The sequence below is a fragment of the Ascaphus truei genome, chromosome 4 (assembly GCF_040206685.1).
Source record: "Ascaphus truei isolate aAscTru1 chromosome 4, aAscTru1.hap1, whole genome shotgun sequence".
In the NCBI taxonomy this organism is placed as follows: domain Eukaryota; kingdom Metazoa; phylum Chordata; class Amphibia; order Anura; family Ascaphidae; genus Ascaphus; species Ascaphus truei.
This window is the reverse complement of record NC_134486.1, coordinates 289,687,917-289,711,633: the sequence shown is the minus strand read 5'-3', so window position 1 is coordinate 289,711,633 and position 23,717 is coordinate 289,687,917. Positions and strand designations below refer to the sequence as shown.

At 42.9% G+C, this 23,717-nt stretch overlaps 1 protein-coding gene and 1 long non-coding RNA gene across 8 annotated transcripts in view; both read left to right on the top strand.

The window, feature by feature from the left end:
• LOC142493498 (uncharacterized) overlaps positions 1–12,506 on the top strand; it is a 34,411-nt gene extending 21,905 nt beyond the window's left edge. For both annotated transcript variants that reach the window (XR_012801122.1, XR_012801123.1), the window contains exons 2-3: positions 5,309–5,679; positions 12,043–12,506. This is a non-coding gene — a long non-coding RNA (uncharacterized LOC142493498). The remainder of the gene's footprint in view (positions 1–5,308; positions 5,680–12,042) is intronic.
• The window catches only part of CDK19 (cyclin dependent kinase 19), a 285,352-nt gene that overhangs the window by 42,131 nt on the left and 219,504 nt on the right, over positions 1–23,717 (top strand). The window lies entirely within an intron of this gene.

Here is a 23,717-nt window from a genome sequence, read left to right as displayed (position 1 = left end):
CAGCGCCTCCAATTGTAACGGGTTTCCCCCCCCCAATCTCACATTGGCCGGGTACTCTAGCAACCAACCCCCATTACGTGTTCGTGTTTGGTGGTGCACCTGTAGGCAACAGGACTCCTGAGTCTCCCGCTTGATGGTATTAGGGGATGTCATCAGGACAGGTAGCTGAGGTAGTGGGTGCGAGTTCAACTTACATCATGTGCAGCGCCTCCACCTCATCAGGGTCTATGCTTCCGCAGGGAGATGGTCCTGGTGAGGAACTCCTTCTTGGTGGTGACTGCCACTGTTGAGTAATTTCACACTCACACAGTGGGGGTTTCGTTAACAAGGTCATCTTTATTGCAGATTGGGATGTAGCAGACTGCCCCATGCAGCTGCCGGCTCTAGCCGCACATCTCTCCGTGCTGTCCCTTTGCCAGGTACGCCCTCCCAAATTGAAGTGGGATTCCCTCTTCTCCTAGGGAGATCCTCTCTGTGCCAGGTCCCTGGACACAGAGTGGCATAGACAGGCCGATTGGTCAACCTGGACCGCTAGTTACTGCACTAGGGTCACAAAGTGTTCCTACAATCCCTTATGCAGGAAAATACAACTTCCCAACAACTTCCCACAGCTGCTGGAACCACACACTAACTAACTGTGTTGTGCCTTATATACTTCAGGAGGCAGGCGCATCCCTGATGTCACTATCCAGGGACTCAGAGCATACAGCCACTCCCCTCCATACATAGGGCACATCACCACGTTGTGAGGGAAAACCTCCATAACTACTGCTGGCATACCTGTACTTACCAGGATTTACTGCCAACAGAGAGGAAAGTAGTATACCATTATTATGCATGGCTATATATACAACAATTTGTATATGGTTTCTAAGCATGCCAAAGTATAACTAAATAGGCAGGGTTTAAATTTCTAATGTATTTGGGTTTGAAAGGGACCTTATAATGCTACTCTAGTGAAATCCTGTTCGGAAGTACAATGAGCAGGGCGATAATGATTTTGAATTTTTTTTTTATAGCTGAATAGCATTGTACTGTATTATCAAATGCTCACTCTTTCCTTTACATTGTCAGTCCATTGTAAAATTAACAATTATTTATGTTAGTTCCTAAGTATTTAGACCAGTGATTTTAATCCAGGGTTCTGTGGATCCCAGGGATTCCGCGGCCGCTAGGGGGGGAGCGCTGGGACAACTGTCCGGGGCCTGGCAGCACCACACGCAGCAGTGACCCGGCAAGCGCAGCTCAGTAGCACCCGCTCGGTCACTGCAATGCTTCCTCCTCCTGTCGCGCCGGAAGTCACGTTCAACTTCCAGTTGACAGGAGGAGAGAGCTGCAGACTCGCGCAGCACCGCAGCCTCCTCACCCCAAGATAATATGGGGGGGAGGTGTTATTGTGTGTTATATGGGTTGGAGTTACTGTGTGTTATATGGGATGGTGTTATTGTATGGTATATGGGAGGGTTATTGTGAGTTATTTGGGGGGTTATTGTGTGTGAATATGAGGGGGTTATTGTGTGGGTGTATGGGGGGAGTGTTGTGTGTGGGGGAAGAGAGGGGAGTATGTAATGGGAGAAGAGAGGGGGAGAGTGTAAGGGTAGAAGAGAGAGGGAGGGAGTGTAAGGGGGAAAGAGGATGGGAGTGTAAGTGGGGAAATGAGACGGGAGAGAGATGAGGGGGTTGTAACTCTAAAGTTTTTTTAACGAAAAAAGTGTTGGAAAACGCTGATTTAGACACTATATAATATGTTACATTTTTTCTATTCAGCTATGATTACCACAGAACTCAATATGACAAAATATTCAAAACAGAACACCATATGACACATATACCAACCAGACAGCAATTATTTGAAGCATAAATGCCACCTCCTATCTGAGAGGCGGCTTTGAGAAAGTGCTTTTCTGACTCTAGTCAACCTTATTCTCTTGATATTTTTCAGTTAAGGGTATGAAGTACATGTACTGCATGGACTTTATATATTTTGCATATGCATCATCACTACCGTCTATCAGTCTATAGACTCTATTATTATGACAGAATAGTTGATGTTTTAGAATCATCTTCTGCATCCAGGGTTTGTAGGAGGTGATGTTGTGAGCTGTTGTTTTTGTACACAGCTCCCATTTCAAGCCCATATGTTTGCTGCCTTGCTTGTTCAGCCAGTTCTGTGTCAAATCACTTCGTAGTTAGAACCACCTGTTAATGATCATCTGCTTTCCATGTCCTGTAGAGTGTTGTAATAAAAGGGCTGGGACAGATGGACCTATGAAATATTATTCCCATTGTCCTCAGTTGCATTGTAAATGATAAGTTATTTTATATTTCTTGCATTTTATGTGTGACGTTTTAAGCCTTTGAGGCCTTTTATCTATTGCACAGCAGATGCTACAATAATTCCAATCAAATAAAGATGGTAAATGTATATTAGTGCTATTCAATTTTTCAACAGCACCAAGTCACTCAGACTGTAAGCTCTTCGGAGCGCGTCTCCTTTTCCTAATGTTTACTTTTATGTCTGTAGTTCTCATTATGTCTCGTATTATTTTGTCACGCGCATTAATGCCGTGAAGCGCCATGCACATGGATGGCGCTATACAAAGATATACACACAAATAGATAACTGGTTCCGAGGCATGTCCAAAAGGAGCATCTTCAGCTCCTATGAATCTTAATATTTATTTAATCTAGAGAGAGACCAACAATAAGTCAATGTATTGCGAGTCACTTCTCCAAGCTGCCCCTGAAATGTTGGATGACTCACAGTATCATGCGCTCAGAGACACGCCGTGGCGCAGGGGTGCGCAACCTGCGGGACGCAACATTTTCTGGGTGGAGGGGGGGGGGGCGTGCTTACAGAGGCCCAGCGCTCTTCCCAAAGCATTTAAATTAAATGCCGGGGGGAGTGCGCATGGCCTCTGTATGTTACTTACCTAATCTCCGACGGGTTCTGGCGACACATCGCCATGGCAATGCGGCGTCAAATGACGCCACGGGTCACATGGCGTTGCGTTGCCATGGCAACACGATGTTGTGATGTCAGAAACACCAGAGACAAGGTAGGGGCGAACACGAGCGGGGGGGGGGAATGCAGGTAGGCACAGACACAAAAGTTTGCGCACCCCTGCCATTGCAGGTTGAGGCTCATCAGTACTTTTACTTGTAAACTGGAAGAATTCAGGCACAGACAATTGAAACCTCCATCCAAAATTTGACTACTTACTGTAGGGCTTATTTTGCATATTGGAGTAATAAAACAACACAGACAAACACACACACACCCACACCCACACATACACACACATACAATTTAAAGCTCTTTTCTTTTTTTTTGCAGTGATGTACACTGTTATTTTTATCTATATACATTTGATAAAATATATGTTCAAAATTATGAAAGAACCTAATTTATATAAAATTAAAAAAAAGAAGGAAAATCACAGATCATACTGATTATTACAGACAAATGGTCCATATTTACTGAGCAGTCTTCTGCTATAAGGCACCTCCTGGCGTTGGAAGATACCTTGCAGCCCATTCCAGATTTTGCAGCATATTGATGTTCCTCTCATTCTTTGGCTCACCGGTAATGATTCTTTAGACGGCCATTTTGATTACTGAGATCCTATAAAGATTTAAAAATATGCTGAATCCGCCAAAACGAGTTGGCAACATGCCCAACCATATTTCTGAAAAGTACCATATTACATTGCATTTCCACTGAACATTGCTTCTCCAAACAATACATATTGCTCCTAAGAAAATATTTAATGCATTTGACCTTGCGCCACTTAACTCATTGAAATTCCTGTCCTTTCTCATGAGGATAGGAATAAGAGAGTGAAAAGCACAGCATGCCTTCAGGGAGGCCAGGGGATTTTTGGCAGAGCTGGAAGGGATGACTTCATTTTGCAGCAGAATTAAATATTGTGCCTAATATATACAATAATCCCTATACTACAGTACTAGCAAACAAAAAAAGAAATTCATAGGCAGCCTTGCAGTATATGTTTCGATGAAACCGTATGTGCTGTTCTCATGTTCAAATGATCCATTGTATGTGAACTGCTCTGGAAAGAATTCTGGATACTAGAGTATGATGACGTTCCGAATGTACAGTATGTAACTATCTACATGGAACATTTATTAGACCTGACATGCACGAGGCACTTTGTTTCAGAGAATTTCACTTGAGATTCACCAACATCAATACTTTCCACAATGCTCATGAAAAAGTAGAGGTGGGTGACAAAATCAAGACTTGGCACGGTTGCTTGTTAACGACAGTAATGTAGTCATGTTCTATTATTAATGTTAATACTAAAATAGTCACTAGTTAAATATTATGTAGTATTTTAGTGTATAACCATGTAAATACTGTACAAAGAAATCACCATTTTTACCTGTCACATTTTTCATGTTGAGAACAGATTCCTTTTTTTGGTTTTAATAGTTAATCCAGTTTCTCATCCGGAAATGTGTGATTTATTGCTGCTCTTCTGCTGCAACTGAATGTGGTAATATGTAATTGCTCCCAGCCACATTTCTTGTCAGTGTGCATTGCCTTATGTGCTACACGCAGTGCTGGACTTCACGCATAAGCTAAATAAACGACAGCTTAGGGCCTCACAATACAAGGGCTTCACAAATAGACAAAAACAAAGGCATTTAAAACCCGATAATAAATAAAGAAGATATGGGAAAAAGAAGATTGCCTATAAATTTGGACAGTTTCGTTGAAATATGACCCTAAGCGTCATGTGCATCGACAGTGACAAACTTATCATTTGGAGACATCAGCAATGACTTTGCTCTCCAAAAACCACGAAAGAAAATGTTTTGATAGTAAAATTAATGTGATATGCAAGCACTGTTCATTTTAGCTTTACACCGTCATCCTTGTATAGAACAATGCTAGTATAATGTTTTCATTCATTTCAGTTCCATGTTTATATTTTCAATTAACCCTTCAGTTAGAAGAATAGATCTTTGGAGCCCTATTTAAGTGACAGGTCCAATGCAACCCTACAGTATGTATCTATAGGTGGCTGTTAAAGCAAAAGGTCACAAGTGACATGCATCAACTGCCTCCTCTCTGTCTGCTTTTGCAGCCCTTTGGCTTGATAGACTGATATTCTGTCTAGTCTAAAAGAAATGCAAGAGATTATGGGGGATAACATATGTTGTGGTGGAATGATAGACGAGCGCTAGACATTGGGCAGGGAGGGACTTCAACAGCATTAACAGCTTTTTAATAGCACATTTTTTTCTGGTAGCTGAAAAATCACAGCTTTCTTCCTCTTTTCAGTTTGCGACTCTAGCAAGCTGCAGGTATGTGTGACAGCCACTCCCTTCCTTTCAATGGCAACATCATCCTTCTCAGTTCTATCGGTGTGCAAGACAATGCAGCCTGCACAACTGCAGCATTTTTAGTGGAAGGCCCATAGATGAGTTGCTGTGCAACTGTGAGTCGAGTGTTGAAACAGCCGCAACAAGACCATGGCAAGAGCAATTATTCCCTGAGTAGCCAAGCATGGAGACATGACCACTGCAAGAACCCTTACAGACCGAGACAGCCAGGGGTATACATCAGGAGTCTCAGCGTAGAGGAGGACCCTACAGAATAAGTGCAAGGAACAACCAGTCAAGTTGGATGAGCTGAGAACAGTGAGTATAAATGTACGTACTGTATACCTTTTCTAACCTATTATGATACTTTTTTTCTCATTTGCCACTTCTTTGCTGCCAGAATAAACAGCTGTCATGGTAGCAACAATGACATTTTTTGTCTTGATGGTTCCAGGGCGTCCTCTGGGAAAAGGCCACGTACAAATAGAGCTAGGACTCGGAATCGAAAAGCCTTTTCAGGCCCTTGTCTAGGGACTCCAATAATTAGCAGGCAAGCAAGTAGTAATCCACTGACAGCCATGTGTTACTGTAGTGTGTATAGAGAGTGAAGAACCCACATTTTGCAGAAAAGGGTGTTCAGTAACAGGACAGGAGTAAAGGAGTTGTGTAACATTTCAATAAAGAATCATTTTTAGTACTTCCATTTTTCCATACCCTCTAAGACAAGTTTTTGAAACTGAAAGTGAGAGAATTTTTATTTGGGAAGTGGGAAAGAACCATACGTACGTGAAAGGTAGGAGAAGAGAAAAAGATAGGCGGAATAGTTCACAACTATGATTGAGCATATATATCTAATTTAATTTTCTTTTACAATATATTTGGCATGTTTAATGAAAGCCAAGGAAATAATGGCTTTCGTGTTGAGTTAAGTATGGCTGTGTGAGTTACAGTAGAGTCTACCAGGCCAAATCCTACAATATTAAAGCAAATGACAGCAAAAGGTAGCCAAATACTGGTGTCCCCACACAAGTGACCGAAGATCAATTACTGGCATGGCTGTGTATTTACTCTTTAAGTCCTTAATACTACTTAATGCGGGAACAGGAACCAGTGGGCACTGGGAGCTCAACCACACTACTTTAATCTGAGGGCAAACGCTGGTTACCAAGACAATAACCGCGTTAGTTTCCAGTATCCCCCATGGTGAATCTGATATGACAGAAAATGTTTTACCAAAAATAGCACAGTTTATCTCCAGAGGGCAACCTGTTTCCAATTATGTAAAAAAAAAAAAAATATTACAAAAAAACACTTTTGTCTGACCGACAGAGCAGAACCAGAGGTCCTGCGTGGGGTGGCACTTTACAGCAGTTTTCTTGGGAGAGTCAGCATGGGGAGGATACTGCATTGCCTACCTGTGTGGCTCACACTGATGTCATAGGAACTATCACAAGGCTGGCTGGGGCAATAGTAAGGCCCCGCTTGCCTTTGTGTGATGCTGGTACAGCAACCATGTGTTCTCTCCGCTCCTCCATAGTCTGACACTGCTATTCAAGGTAAGAGAGGGGTGTTAAAACGGAGGGGAGAGGGGATGGTGTGTAAAAATGAAGGGAGAGCTGTTAAAAAGGAGGTTTTTTTAAAAAACAGATAGGAAGGGGGTGGTAAACTTGAGGGGGTGTTAAAACGTAGGGGTAAGGGGTGTTAAAATGGTGGAGGTGGTGAGGGAGGGTTGGAGGGCAGTGAGAAAGATAGACAAGGGTTTGGGACGTTGAGAAAGATAGAGGAGTGAAGGGAAGTGAGAGGGAGGGATGGGGTCAGTGCAAGAGAGAGGGGTGGGGTCAGTGAGACCCGCCTCTCAGGACTTGCTATTTAAAGGTAGGCAGGGCAAGCTTGGAAACGGAAACGGCTGTGAATGACCAGTCTATTAAGACTGCTGCCTATTATAGAGGTAAAGAGAACATTCGTAGAGATACTGCAGTGTTAGGACTTGCAGAAACGGGGGGACACCTTGATGTGGTCTGCAAGCTTTAGCCAAAGGGTTTAACTAAGTGACACTCACTTGTGAGAGAAAAACAGATAAGTATTTAACTATGTGATTTGTCATGTTTAATGTAGCTGTCTTTTGACCAGACATCTAGAGGCAACATACGGAATATTATTCCCTGAAGCTCATGATGAAGTAGAGTAGTAACCCTACGAAGAGTAGTAACTATTGCTTTAAGTTATATGTCTTATTCTGAAACTTATTATGGAGACTGAAATAGTAAAGGAGTCTATAGTTTGGATGGTCCAAGTTCAAGCCTCAAAGACTATTTACCGGTCACGTTTTTGGGGAAAAATATACATAAACAAACTGCCATGGTGATAGAGGTACTGCAGATTAATTGGGAAATTAGAGAAATCTTGAAAACCAGGCCTGTTAATGTCCCTTGAGGACTTAGCTTGGACTACCCTGGTCTACAGTATATGCTTGTGGGTTAGAATAGAAGAAACAACTATGGCCAATGCCAGAAAGCCAGTGACAGGGCACTTTCTGCAGTTTGTTCAAAATTATTATGAGTACATTTGACATCATCTTTTTCAAGCAAAGCCTTTAAAAGTGACCTGTGAATGGACCCTTTGTTGCATGCCCGTTGTAAAGCTAGAAGTACTCTTAAAGAGCATGTGATGCTGGGTTTTCCCTTTGGCATTTTATGTTAGAGAATGAGGTTGTTGGGCCAATTACATAGGTGTTGATGCCCCAGTACTGACTCATAGCCCAGTAGGACCGAGTGCACTTATGAAAATAATTAAGCTGTGGCTATATTTATTTCCTTTCCTTGAAATGTGGTGTCATTATTATTCTAAGGTTTGGCAGAATGATGTGCAGGAGCAGGGAAGAACTGAAAACATTGCACATGGGCTGAAACTGGTTTTTCTATCACTGAATAGGAGAGACCTGCTGCTATACACCAAAATTTATTGAATGAAGACTTGATTAAAGACTTGCGTCCTGAACAAGCCTGTTGATCAAGTATTTCTGTCTTACTGTATACAGACTGAAAATAGAGCACACATCCATAGGAGATATATTATTGCAACCTGACACTGCTTTCAGTGTTGCACAATAGGGAATTTCGGGACTAATATCAATACAGTAGTGTAGGGCTCTTCAAGTTGTTCTTCAAAGCGCCAGATCAGAAAACATTTAGGACTGAAATTAGCAGAGCAGGGAGTCCGAGGGTCACGCCGGGGCCTGCGTGCCACCAGTAGAAGAGCCCTGCAGTAGTAAATGAAGAATGTCACTATTCAAGTGGCTTAGTACTTTTTGTTATACAGCATAATCTGTCAGGTGAATTGTTACTTTGTATTTCCTTTCTTTCTTTTTTCCTCTGGCAAATGTCTAAATTGGGGTTTCTGTATATTTCTATAAAGCTGCAGACCAAGCAATATCCTATGTGTGTTTAAAAAAAAACAACAAAAAAAACATGTCTGTACTAGGAGAAAATACTTGTAGCATTTTAAAAAAAAAACAACACCTCTGAATGACATTTTTAATGTGTTATAATGTAACAAGCATTTTTTGTTTCTATAGCAACCATTTACAAAGTCACATCCCCTTACTCTTCTGAAACAGGCTCTGGCACACCCCTTTTTGAGTCCTGCCCTCTCTCTAGCAGTGCACCAATTGTATCTAGTGACTGCCTGGTCACATGATCTTCCCCACAGAACTTTGCATCTTTAGTTTTCTTCTTCTGCTGACAGCCATTTAGTAAACCCCCAAGCCGAATCTTCACCGATCAATCGGCAACTTAGCTAATTACTTATCATTGTGTGGATTGTGGGACCCCTGCCCCAATATATGTATTGATGCACATATTAAAGGAAAAATACAACAACAACAAAACAGCAGCTTGAACTGCTGCTTTACACTGATATGTTCCCATTTATTTACAGCAATATATATTTTTTATTCATTTTACAATCTCTATTGTTCTTAAGAGCATATACAAGCACACATAAAGGGGAAAAAATATAATAGAACCACTAAACTGTGACACACAACCGGCTGAAGTACGAGAAGAAACCTTGCATTATTAATTTAAATAACAGGGATATAGGGTTCTAGAAAAGCTTGTTAAGTGCATTGAAATGCATTATGTATAATAGCTGACAAAAACAGTTGCAACATTTTTAGGTCCATGTTTTAGTAAATACCTACTATTATACTACTAATAAATAACTACTCTTTTTAAATTCCCTATTCCTTTTAATAAATAACTGTGATTAATTTCACTTTCATATTCTCTTAAAGATAGTTTGGTGTATAATTCCAGTCTGTTTTCTGAAATTAGAAGTCTTTTCTATGACATCATGGCATTTTGTAAAGTTAGATGCAGGATTAACATTGATTATTCTGTACTGAATTAGTGGAATTAAATTCAATGGCTTCAATTAGTTCACTACAGTCATAGTACTGTATATAGATTTTCCTTTCCCTGTTATTAAGTTTGAACATAAATTAGAGACCACTCTAAATAATTTGGTGAACTGTAATAAAGTCTGCGTACTGTCTATTGTTGGTACACATTTTGAACACCTAATAGGAGTTCTACATTTATAATATTTAAAATGTAATTCTTTAGGATGAATAGTATTGTCCAAAGTGCAGTAAATTGTAATACTAAATTAAGAACATAACACATCCATATAGATATGTTTTGATCTTCATGCAACTGATTCTTATATGGAGCATAATGAATATTTAAAATGTGCATTATTATATAAAAAATAATATATATATATATATATATATATATATATATATATATATATATATATATATATATATATATATATATATATATACCATCACATTTTAAGTTATGGTGGGTGATAAAGGCAACAAGAAACCTCCACTGTATAGCATATTGCAAATAAAAAGATCACTTGTGAGCACATTCACATGTCTTAGACAGGTTTGCAACCCTGCCTTTCACCATTATCACCTAGCATACAGTGCTTCCACTGCAGCAAGGGATTCTGGGAAATGACATGCAAATGAGCACACCGTGTCACCTTTTGTTTGAAATCCATTTTTACATGGAACCCTTATAAGCCATTAGCTTGTGAGATACAGTGGGAAGGGGGGGGAGTGATATGAGATACAGGGGGGGGGAGGTGATGGGAGATGCAGGGGGGTGATGTGAGATGAGGGGGTGAGTATAATGGGGTGATGTGAGATGTAGGGGTGGGTGGGTATATGATGATGATGATGATGAAGGGTGCTGGGGGAGATATATGAGGATGATGAAGGGTGCTGGGGGAGATGTATGAGCATGATGATGAAGGGTGCTGGGGGAGATATATGAGGATGATGAAGGGTGCTGGGGGAGATGTATGAGCATGATGATGAAGGGTGCTGGGGGAGATATGAAGATGATGATGAAGGGTGCCGGGGGAGATATATGAAGATGATGATGATGAACGGTGCTGGGGGAGATATATGAGAATGATGATGAGGGGTACTTTTTTAATATGTATTGAGGCGGCAGGGGTCTTTTTACAATATTTTGAGGCGGTGGGGGTCTTTTTAAAATGCATTGAGGCGGCGGGTGTCTTTTTAAAATGTATTGAGGCGGTGGGGGGCTTTTTAAAATGTATTGGGGTGGCAGAGGTCTTTTTAAATGCATTGGGGCGGCGGGGGCATTTTTACAATGTATTGGCGGGAGCATTTTTAATATTGGCGGGGACGGGTATTTTTATTATATATTGCGGGTGGGGTTACATGTATTTAGGGGGTGGGGGGTTTTGGTATGTATTTTGTGGGGGGATTGAGTGAGTGGGGTAATTGACGGAAAGTAGGGGCGAGTGAGAGGAGAGAGGGGGAGTGAGGAAAAAAGGGAGTAAGAGTGACACGCAGGGGAGATAATACATGCGAGGCGGGAGGAGGGGATAGTGAGTGAGACGGAGGGGAGAGAAATACATGGGTGGAGGATGGGAAATAGAGGGGGCTCGTGAGGTGTGAAATTAACCTAATATGTGTCAGCCATTTAGGGGTCCCCCGAGATTTTTCGAAAAACTTCAAGGGTTCCTCCAAACAAAAAAGGTTGGGAATCACTGACTTAAAGAGACATACCTTGTTTGGGTACGGCATTGTTCTCTCTTGTGTTTAACACCATAGACCCATAGTATACGTATTGGACTGAATAACTTGGTTTAACCTTAGGACAAGAATATCTTAAGTTCTAAGTGGTACGTTAATAGCTGGTTCCGGGTACATAGTGTTACTACCATAAGAAATTTAGATACAATACTTACCTTACTGGGTGGTAGTAGCGAGCGGCCTCACTAATGGGGATTTTTAACCATCACTGTAAATAAATTATCACTTGCGTCGATGTCTTTATAATAAAAGTTTATTATTTTTCAACGTAGAAAGTGGAAGATATAGCATTTTGCATATGACAAATTTGTTGTTAGTGTTACATATGAGGCATATATTGATCCTCCTCATTCCAGGAATATTATGATTCCGTGATTATTGAATTACCCTATTATATTTACCATATTTACTTTGAGTGCAATTTGTAGGGATCTTCTGTAAGCTCTCTATCTTACATACAAGTATTTTTTTGTCTAAGGTACATTAATAAATGTCTGAATGATTGTAAACCAAAATTAATGCACTGTTTCCCCCCTTTTTTTATTTAGAAAAAAAATCAGCGTTTGCAGAATTCTGGAGAACAAGTAATGTTTGATTTGGGACACAACATCTGGATACTATGTGGCAATCTAAAGATAATATTATGGATATATCTAAAAGAGACGATAATGTTATTTGTAGACCTAAAAGAGAATGTACTTTTACTTGCAGTTTTAAACCGTTTGCTTGTTATAGCGGAATTAAAATGAAGTGAATCTTGATGATAAACTGCTCAATAAAGTGTTCCATGCTCAATTTAACTTGTTTAATAGATATACAGAAAAATAATTACAGCTTCGACTGGCATTACATGTTATTGTTTTTGTAATACAATAAAATAGGTAATTTTTTTAATATACCTTATTTTTTGTTCCAATGATTTTCTAACACCTCTTGCACTGTTTGTAACAATGTTAACTGTTTCCGTTGTTATCTGTATTGCGTTATCCCAATAAACGTCTCATAAATGAAATATGTTTCTGTTTTGTGTTTATTGTATGATACAGTACATTTAATAAAAATATGGCTTTGTTAATTCAATTAAGGGCTACTGTATCTTTCACCTGATGTCCATAAAGCTTGTGTAAAGTAGCAATCACCTCTAGTCACCATAAAAATGGCAGCTGCCATCCACACACGTTTAAACAGAAGGTTTCCATGGTAACAGCAGAGACCAGAGACATAATAAACAGGTAAAAGCAAGAAATACTTTAAATCACCACAATTATATATAAACAGTATAGGCGATAACGTCAATTTAGTTTATTTGGGTGGATTGCTGCCAGAAACACACATTGTCACATAAGTAGCGACATACATAGAATAAAGCATATTATCTTATTTTTGTTGTTAGAGGCACACAAATGGCTTACTTACTTTAAGAGCTCTTCTTTCCCTCCAACGCAGTTTTTATTTTTAATATACAATGCTTTGCTCAGGAGATATAAACGTTTCAAGTAATGAGTGGCCGGGAGGTCAAAATGAAGCTTTCTCCAGAGCCCTGTGCAGCCTGATGGTTACAATGTATTGTATGTCTTTATTTATATAGCACAATAAATATACATAGCGCTTCACAGTAGTAATACATGTTGTAATCATATAAATAACAAATAATATAAATAACAGGTCATGGGAATAAGTGCTTCAGACATAAAAGTAACATTAAGGAAGAGGAGTCCCTGCTCCGAGGAGCTTACAGTCTAATTGGTAGGTAGGGGAACGTACAGAGACAGTAGGAGGGAATTCTAGTAAGGGCATCTGCAGGGGGTCAAGCTTTATGTATCATGTGTCCAAGATTATCACAGTGCTATTCATATGATTCTTTAAACAAGTGTGTCTTAAGGTGGGTCTTAAAGGTGGATAGAGAGGGTGCTAGTCGGGTATTAAGGGGGCATTCCAGAGGTGCGGGGCAGTCAGTGAGAAAGGTTTAAGGTAGGAGAGGGCTTTAGATACAAAGGGGGTAGAAAGAAGACATCCTTGAGAAGAACATAAGAGTCGGGATGGTGCATAGCGAGAAATTAGGGCTGAGATGTAAGGAGGGGCAGAAGAGTGTAAAGCTTTAAAAGTGAGGAGGAGAATTGAGTGCGAGATGCAGTATTTGATCGGAAGCCAGGAGAGGGATTTCAGGAGGGTAGACATGGAGACAGATTTAGGAAAGAGAAGAGTGATTCTGGCAGCAGCGTTTAGGATGTAGATTGTAGGGGAGACAGGTGAGAGGCAGGAAGGTCGGACAGCAGGAGGTTGCAGTAATCGAGACGGGAGAGAATGAGGGCCTGAGTCAGAGTTTTAGCAGTCTAGTAATAGAGGAAAGGGCGTATCTTTGTGATATTGCGGAGGAAAAAGCGACAAGTTTTAGAAACGTTTTGAATGTGAGGAGAAAGTGAGAGAGGAATCGAGTGTGACCCCTAGGCAGCGTGCTTGGGCTACTGGGTGAATGATTGTATTTCCAACAGTAATGTGGAAGGAGGTAGTAGGGCCAGGTTTGGGAAGAAGTATAAGGAGCTCTGTTTTTGCCATGTTAAGTTTCAGTCGGCGGACGGTCATCCAGGATGATATTCCAGAGAGACATTCAGAAACTTTGGTCTGTATAGCAGGTGTAAGGTCAGGGGTTGAAAGGTAAATTTGTGTGTCGTCAGCATAGAGGTGATATTTAAACCCAAAAGATGTGATTAGGTCACCTACTGTAGAGAGAGTATGTAAAGAGAAAAGAGAAGGGGTCCCAGGACAGAGCCATGGGATACCCCCACAGAGAGATCGATAGAGGAGGAGGTGTTGGCAAAAGAGACACTGAAACTACGATGGGAGAGGTAGGAGGAGATCCAGGATAGAGCTTTGTTCCGAATACCAAGAGTATGGAGAATGTGGAGGAGAAGAGGGTGGTCCACGGTGTCAAATGCTGCAGAGAGGTCGACTAATATGAGCAGAGTGTAATGACCTCTGTCTTTGGCAGCATGGAGGTCGTCGGTTATTTTAGTGAGGGCTGTTTCAGTAGAGTGAGCAGTGCGGAAACCAGATTGTAGATGGTCTAGAAGAGAATAGGTGTTGAGAAAGTGTAGCAATCGAGAGAATACAAGAAGTTCAAGGAGTTTGGAGGCAAAAGGCAGGAGGGAGACAGGTCGATAGTTAGAATGACAGGTAGGGTCAAGCTTGATGTTTTTGAGTAATGGTATAATGGTTGCATGCTTGAAGGAGAATGGAAAGGTACCAGAGTAGAGGGAAGACTTAAAAATCTGTGTGAGCATAGGGATTATAGAAGGAGCAATAGGTTTTAGGAGATGGGAAGCAATGGGATCAAGAGGGCAGGTGGTAGAGGGAGAGAGGAGGAGATCAGCAGTGACACATCCTCCGCCGAGATAGCAGAAAAAGAGTCAAGAAAGGCAGGAGGAGAGTTAGGAAGCGGTGTGGGATGGGAGGAGGCAACATATGGGATATTCTGATGTATGGATTCCACCTTTTCCTTAAAAAAGTCAGCAAAGTCCTGAGGTGAAATGGAGGAAGAAGAGGAGGCAGCCGAGGGTGGTCTGAGTAGAGAGTCAAAGACAGATAAGAGTCAGCGTGGGTTAGACTTGTGTGTGTTGATTAGTGATGAAAAGTAGGTTTGTTTAGCCTGAAAGAGGGCAGAGTTGAAACAGGACAGCATTAATTTTTAGTGAAGGAAGTCTGCGAGCATATGAGATTTCCTCCAGAGGCGTTCAGAGGAGCGAGTGGAGGAACGCAGCATGCGTGTGTGGGAATTTAGCCAGGGTCTGGGGTTAGAAGGGCAAGGACGGCAGAGAGAAAGTGGGGCATGTAGATCAAAAGAGGAGGATAAGGCAGAGTTGTAGTTGCTGACCAGGTTTTCAGGGTCTGAAGCAGAACAGAGAGGAGAGGGAGGAGCGTAAAGTGGAATCAAAAGCTGGTAGGTTGAGCACAGGTTTCTGCAAAAATGAGGGCGAGATGGAGAGGGGGAGAAGCGAGAGAGAGAAAATGAGATGAGCTGATGGTCAGAGAGAGGAAAAGGAGAAATGGAGAAATCGGTAAGAGAAAAGTTTTTAGTGAAAACCAGGTCTAGGTAGTGGCTATCTTTGTGGGTGCTGGCTGCTGTCCACTGTTGAAGGCCAAAAGAAGAGGTTAGATAGAGAAAGCGGGAGGCCCAAAGAAGAGAAGGGTCATCAATGTGGCAGTTTTAGTCCCCAAGGAGAAAAACAGGGGAGTCTGAGGAGAGAAAGAAAGAGAGCCAGGATTCAGTGAGAGAGAAAGGCAGAGGGGGGATGAGTAGAGGTAGGTTGGCGATAGATGACCGCCACATGGACAGGGAAAGGTGAGAAGATCTGGACAGTGTGAACCTCAAAGGAGGAAAAAGCAAGAGAGGGGGGAATAGGAAGGGTTCGGTAATGGCAGAAAGAGGAGAGCAGGAGCCCCACGCCTCCACCCCTGCCATCAGGGCACGGAGTGTGGGAGAAGGAAAGGCCACCATAAGAGAGGGCAGCTTCCAGAGCAAAGTCAGACTGAGTGAGCCAGGTCTCAGTTATAGCAAATAGGAGCAGAGAGTGAGAGAGAAAGAAGTCATGCACAGAGAGGCACTTGCTAGAAAGGGAGCGAGCATTCCAAAGGGCACAGGGGAAAGGGAGGAAGGAGGGAAGGTGGCAGGGGATGGGTATGAGGTTAGAGGGGTTGACACTAGAAGGAGTAGAAGTTGCATGTGGGAGGCGAGGAAGAGAGCATGTAGAAATAAGGCAAGGACCAGGATTGGGAGAGATATCCCCAGAAGCAAGGAGGAGAAGCGTGGAAAGAAAGAAAATGTGTGAGGATGATTTGTAGGGGTGTGTTTTAGTGCAGGGTGTATAGCTGTGTGGAGACAGAGGGCGCAGGTAAGAAAGGAGATCATGTGAACTGAGAAGTGGGAAGAAAGGAGAGATGGAGATATATGAATAGAGTTAGCGACATAAGGAGACTGGTGGAAGGAAGTGCATAATTTGAAAATAAGTGAGGTTACAGCAAATATAAATAGTAAAGGTGGCATCACAGCAATAGTTAAGTGCTGAGATGTGCAGAGTGGGATGTTATCTTCCTTTCCAGCGTAGATCAAATGCAGGATTCAGAGCCAATAGGTGTGGTCCACTGTTCCACTTCCTTTTTAAACTTCATCTAACATTCTACTTTAAGCATATATACTTCAAGCATGTGGCTGCAAACAGCTATGGCTGCTGTGTGTTTGCTTATATACTTTTCTAAAGTCACCTGGCTGGCCCAAGCAACTTAATTAACACACGTGAGGGACATTAAAGCAGATGGGCAAGACAACACCCATCTTAGAAAAACCAAGTGTGAAAGCTAAATTAAATTAAGACACTTCAATGGATGATTTGAAGACAGACAGACAATTTGAAATATGTTTTTACCTGAGAAGAGAAGAAAGATAATCAGCAATTCAATAGTCCCAACTTCCTTTTAAAACTTCATCTAACATTCTACTTCAAGCATGTATACTTCAAGCATGGGAGCAATGTAAGGAAAGACGCTAGAGATGAAGAAAATCATTATTTTTTTATTGTCAATTGAAATACACTTTCCCATTACGTTATAATACACAATTGATGCAATTTGGTATATTCAACGAAGAACATTTTAGAACTATAGTATTAGAAAGTAACTGGACCCCACTAAATACAATGTGTGCTAGAATTAATCTTCAGTACCTACTGCAGGAGTAGCCAACTCCCAGTCCTCAAGGGCCACCAACAGGTCAGGTTTCAGGATATCCCAGCTTCAGCACAGGTGGCTCAATTAGTGGCTGAAGCAGGGACATTCTGAAACCTGACCTTTTGGTAACTCTTGAGGACTGGAGTTGACCACCCCTGACCTACTGTATAGCAGGTCTTTCTAGAAGTTCCTTGGGGGGGTTATTTATCATGGTGTCCCGACTGTAAAAGCGAGGCAAAACTAGTGGCCACAAACACTGCGTTCACTTTGTCAAACATGAAAATCCCACATGGGAAGGTTTTTTCTTTGCCTCAGTTTTGCAGCATTTGTCTGTAGAAAAATCAAGTTCCTTTTTTTGAGTAGTATTGGCTCTCCGCTTTTATTTTTTGTAGCGTGAACTTGTTTGAAAAGCCTGAAAAATAAATAAATCTTCAGATTCACGAAATTCTGATAAGGGTAAAAATATGAGTTATAGAAAACACATATGCATTGTTTTTACCATGTAATAATGCATGGTAGCTACAAGCAATCCCCTGCAATTACTTTGGGTGGAGAGTGGGTGACATGGGGACAGGGGAGAAGGGGGGTGGTCGAGGGGGGTCCTTAACTCCTTGGGTACCACTGTCGAACCTGCAGGGGTTAACCTTGCTCCCTGTCTCCTGCTAGCCTCGCCTCCTCTGATGATTGGTTCTTAGGTGTCAGAGGAAGCAGGGCTAGCAGGAGACATAGGGAGATGGTTGAGAGAAGGGGGAGAGGACAGAGAAGGAAGGAGAGGAGGAGAGAGAAGGAGGGAGAAAGGAGGACAGAGAAGGAGGGTTGAGGGGAGAGGAGAGAGAAGTATGGAGAAAGGGAGAGGAGAGAAAAAGGGAGAGGAGAGAGAAGGAGGGAGAGAAGGAGGGAGAGAAGGGGAGAGAGAGCGAGAGAGAGATCAATCGATCTGTGGGGGGTGATGTGAGATACAGGGGGGGGGTGATGTGAGATACAGAGGGGGGTGATGTTTAAACCAAAATCATTACAAAATATATGCACATTGTTTATTTAAACGTATGAGTTAATTATTATTTATTACCCCTACTGCTTTACACGTCTATTTTGTGATTTACCCCTGTCGAACATGTGTCATCCAGATGGAGGTTCCCTGAAATTTTACGAAATACTTAAAGGGTTCCTCCAAACAAAAAAGGTTGGGAATCACTGCCCTGGAATAACAGCATATTTCCTGATTGGCTTCTAAGTCTGTACAGAAATATCATGGATTATAAGTTTTCATTATTGTCATCAAGGGTGGATGATTGTCAAACACTATTGATGGCAAATCACTTTCTACTTACATAATCATAGGTTTTTATTATACCTAATTTGTGTGATGTCATGATATCGTAAGATATTATGTATTTTAATCCATCTGGTGCACCAGAGGTTAACGGTGCAACAATTTGGGTTTAAAAATACAATATATTGGGTTTATGACAGGTCAAGACTTTTTCTGGGTCTGTGCTGCTTTTCAAAGAGGTCTTAATTGGGGGGAAGGGGGCCTATCACGGATGGCCCACTAAAAGTGACATGTGTTGTTTAGAAGGTCATAGACGCTAACCAGATACTTTTCTGTCAGCCTCAAAGAAACCTCAACGTTCGTGAATAATTACTGGTACATTCCAGAGAGAGGTGACACACAGGTTATGCTTTTTTGGAGGGCTTTATTAAAAATGAAAATATCATGTGATGTCATCTACTGTACATACTGTACTAAGAGTTACAGATCTGTAATTGTGTCACAGAGTGGCATGTAACGAGACCACACACTGCATGGGTAAGAGTTGCCAAGGAAAGATACCCATTTGTCCCTCAAATGTAGGATGATGACAGTCATACTTAGCCTTGTTGCTTCCGTCATAACCGCCTGAATCTATTGATGTGACTCATGTGTGCCTAGGTACTACAGAAGGGAAGTTATACGTGCATTTATACACTGAGGGAAAGTTTAAACGTCGTTTTGGTTGAAGTTTTTTCTCTCTGTCATAAAACTGTCAATCTCACAGCTGATTTGTGACAGGGGTGGTTTTAAGTTGTTTCAATGGGGGGAAAATCGTACTTCAGTCTGAGCAAAGTATTATGAAAAGCAGATTTCAACAGAGGTGTGTTTTGGACCAAACACGTGATTTCTCATATTGCTACACCAGTGACCTCACTGGGAGAAAACCTATGACATATGGTAGTGTACTGTATACGGATTTCTGTTTTATTCTGTTATTTTAAGAAACGATCTTGCATTTACTGTAATTGTATGTTTTTGTAATCCTTTTTCTGTAATCTTTTTTATATTTATTAAAACATTAAATAAGTGATGCTTTGGGCTCTGAATTAACTTTTGCACGCTCTGGAGAGAGTACTTACATTTTCAGGCACATTTTGCTACAACAGATTTTTGTGTTTAATGCATAGTTTTTCTATAATATATAGGGACCATAGACCCTGGAAAATATTCATTTTACATCTTTTGTATGTATAATTTCTCGGGTGGTGGAAGCATATACATATGATTGTGATTGAGTAAGGGGTTAATATTAACTAATTGAAGTGCCTTGCCGAGGAGAAAGGTGAGTTGGCTAGAGTAGCCGTGTATAGTAACCCTGGTTGCATATCTGAGTCACGTGCTCACTTGTGTGCTGTTCGTGACAGGTGGTATCTGGGGACGGAATTAGGGGAGATAAAGTCCATTTGATGTTCCTTTGCGAAGGTGAAAGCGGGGCAGCTTGTGAGCTGTGCATTAACCCTTGTCCCGTATGCAGGTTATGTGCTCACAGGTGTGCCGTACGTGACATGTTTTTTTTTATTACCTGGGTTATACAATAAAATGCAGATATGGGGCATTATCGCAGACTTGAATCAGTAAACCCCTTTATTTGTGCAGCAGTTTGTATATAGTTGTGTGTTTCTTAGCTGCTTTCGATTTGACCTTCCAAGAACTGTGTAGAGAAACTGTGAGTTGAGAGGAAAAGTAGCATTTATGTTCACAATTCAAATCAGATTTTTTCCAAGTGTTTTTTCTAATCAAATGGCTGCGTCACTACTAACTTAAAATTATACCCTGCACTTTATATTCTTAAATTAGAAAGGAAGAAAGATGTAGCTTAATTGTAAAGTTGCAGTTTATTTTGGGGCGCCCTTCTAGAAAGGAACATGTTACTATATAAAGTGATTGCTTTTGCCAATTATTAAACCGGCTCACACCCACTGACCAGTCCTAATGCTATCTGATCACCTACAAAACTGCCACAGAAGAAATCCACTTTGGATAAGTCTCTCCAGTTTGTTATTGCAGTGGATTGGGTGCTGTGGGAGGAAGGTAAAACTCAAAATCAACATTGCAGGCATGACAATGTTTCTCAATGTAAAGCAGACACTGTGTATGAGGCTATATATATATATATATATATATATATATATATATATATATATATATATATATATATATATATATATATATATATATATATATATATATATATATATATATATATATATATATATATATATATATATATATATATATATATATATAGCCCTGGTAGGTTTGGGCTATTATTCTGTCCTCCTTCTGTACAGTAATCCCTGGTAAGGGCAGGTCTGCCAGGAGTTAAGATGGGTTCTCCCCACTCACTGCAGATCATTGAGGCAGAGAAAGCAGTGCTGTCAGGCCTGTGTCCAATAAGGGACGGGGCGGGCTCTTGTTGTATCTGTCTTAATGATCTGCATTTCCTGTATTGAGTCAGTTGCTCCTACCCTGAGAGGAGCTGAGTCTTACCTAACCGAGCTGTCAGGGACCTGGCAGGCTTGAGGCCCTCCCTCTGGTTCCCACTACTCTGATAGGGGGTAGTGGAAGAGCTAGGCCTGCTTCCAGGGCCCTGACTGGGAGTGAAAGGCCAGGGTTATCCTGAGAAGTATTGCTGTGACTGTGTATGCTGTACAGTGTGCTGCAGAGGAAATAAAGTGTTCCTGATTTATAAAGAAGCGGTTGTGAGACTGGAATCTCTCATCCCTGAGTGGGACGTTCTATTCCAGGGATTCCACCCCATATCCTGGGGCCTGCAATAGATGGAGGCACTGTCACCGTGAGTACGTACTGGGTATGTCCCCAGAAGCCTGCCCTGGCCTTCCCCATAATACCATCAAGCGGGAGACTCAGGAGTCCTGTAAGCCAGCAGGTGCGCCACACTATTATGCCTTGTAACCAGAGTAGCATTTCCCCTAGGAGACCCTATTTACGATTGGGTGGGGGAAGACCCGTTACAATTGGAGGCACTGCTGAGATAATCAGGACAGGCTTTCAGCGACGCAAAACAGAAAGATTGAAAGAATGCTTCCAGAACAAGTGCTGCTGAAAGGGGGAAGTCTAGGGGTAGTCAGGAGAACGAAAAACCTTGCAAAGCACGTCTTAGACTGCCCTAAAGGGTGAATAGGTCTGGAGACAAGGCTATTGCTGTTCTAGTCAAACCTGAGGCGGGTAGTCAGGATGCCTAGGGGGTGTCCTGGTTAACGCAGTTAGGAGGGACCCCTGGATAGGATCCACGATACTGGCAGCCAAGAGGGGGAGACACAAGAGTACTGCACATGGAAGAGCCCAGAATACTACTAGCCAGTAGCCAGACTATGAACCACAGAGCACGTGTATGGACTGTCATCATGTGCAGTATACAAACAAAGAGTTTTGCCTAGCCTGGGGTATGCCGAGTTTACCACTTGCCAGAGGCTACATGTATTGCAGTGTTCACAAGAGACCGAGTTCCCTGCCAAACAGTGAGGGTTGCGCTACAGTGAAAATTGTGGGTTCACCTAAGATGGCGACTGCGAAGAAGCTAAAATGGCGTTTCCCGCCGAGTCTGGATGGCGCACGTGCTGCGTGCAAAAAGACTGTGAGCAGAGTATTTGCAGAGATTTGGCCAGGTCTGGCGCGAAAGCTAGAGCCCCGCCTATGCGCAGGAAGTGGCGTGAAAGCAGGAGCCGCGGCCCCCTGCCCTGTGACAGGCTCAGCGAAGAGTCCACATCATGAGGTAACACCCAGTGACCCTCCTCTAATCTCCACCAGAGGGAGGGGTCACAGTGAAAGCCAGAGTCACGCCTTACTACCGAGTGCCCCATCTCTAATCTCCACCAGAGGGAGGGGGCACAATGAGAGACAATCCCAGAGCTTTACCCAAACTGAAGGAGGAGCTGGATGCGAGCTGCCGCAACCTCAGACTGATGAAACATGGCGGGCCAGAGGAGTGAGTTACCCCTTTCTTTTGTGCCCGTGTATACATAAAGTAAGAGCAGGCGATATGGACTTTGCCTATTACTCGCTGCCAGAAGGTTTCCTGGATGTACTCACTGATGGGATCACCAGCTTGCGGTGTTTGGGCCCTGACTGTGCATACCTGGGGGGCTATTCTCTTTGTGAATGGGGCAAGCCATCTTGTGTCTAGCCTGCTAATGCCTACCATTGGGGTGTACCAAGCCCCGACGACTGAGACAAGGCCCGAGCCGGTTCCAGGGACCGCAACCCAAATGCTACCGGGTGAGGTGATCGAACCTGACGAGCCAGAGCCGGTCCTCTGGTGTCAGCAAAGCCTGATGACCCAGCGGTTATGCTATGCGATGTGGGCCATGTCGATGCTACCCATGCGGAGGGCCCGTGCGCCCCAACAAATGTTCCAGGGGGTCCGTGCACCCCGGTTCCAGAAACGGAATCAACGAAGGGTAAGGTGACTGCCCAGGGAGAATGGGGATCGCTACCACTGGTACCGCCGGAGCAGGACCGCTTCATGCCGATTGCCGCCAGTAAATGTGAGGTGCCCCGACGATGTTCCCCTGCGGAGGTGTCCCTACCCCCATCCTTGTCTACTGATGACAGTAGCCAACCAGTCGTGGTGATGCGCCAGCCGGCGGACCACCCAGAAGAAGCTGAAGCATCTGCTGCGGACCCTGCTGTGGGCCCGCTGCATATTGACATCCCTCGGAAGCAGGCGCTGCTGCGGCCGGAGCTGCGTAGCAGTCCCACGGCCGTGGTGACTCCCAGTGTGTCGGAGGAGTCCGGAGACGAGGCTCATCCCAGCGCTTACTTCCGCATGAAGGACAGCGTCGAGCTCCCGGTACCCCGTCCTGCGAATGACGTACTTCTTGTGCGGGACCTGACACAAGATGACGCGACCTCGCGAGAGGATGACGTCACTTACAAGGCGACCTCAGGAGCGGACTGGGACTGTGCTGCGACCGCTCCGGTGAGTAGCGCCCTCTCTAGGCAAGAAATGGACCACTACATTTACAGGGTGGTAGACCGAGGGAAACGCTGGCCTGTCGTGGCTGCGTCTAAGCAGCCAACGTCCCCTGCGGTAGGCCGTGGCCTAGCTGAAGCCAAGGACTTTGCCCCGGACACTGTTGCTTCCTATGCCCCAGTCTCTGGCCCCATTACCCCTGCAATTGCCCCTGTCCCTGGCCCATCTGGTTCGGATTCCAGATACAGTCA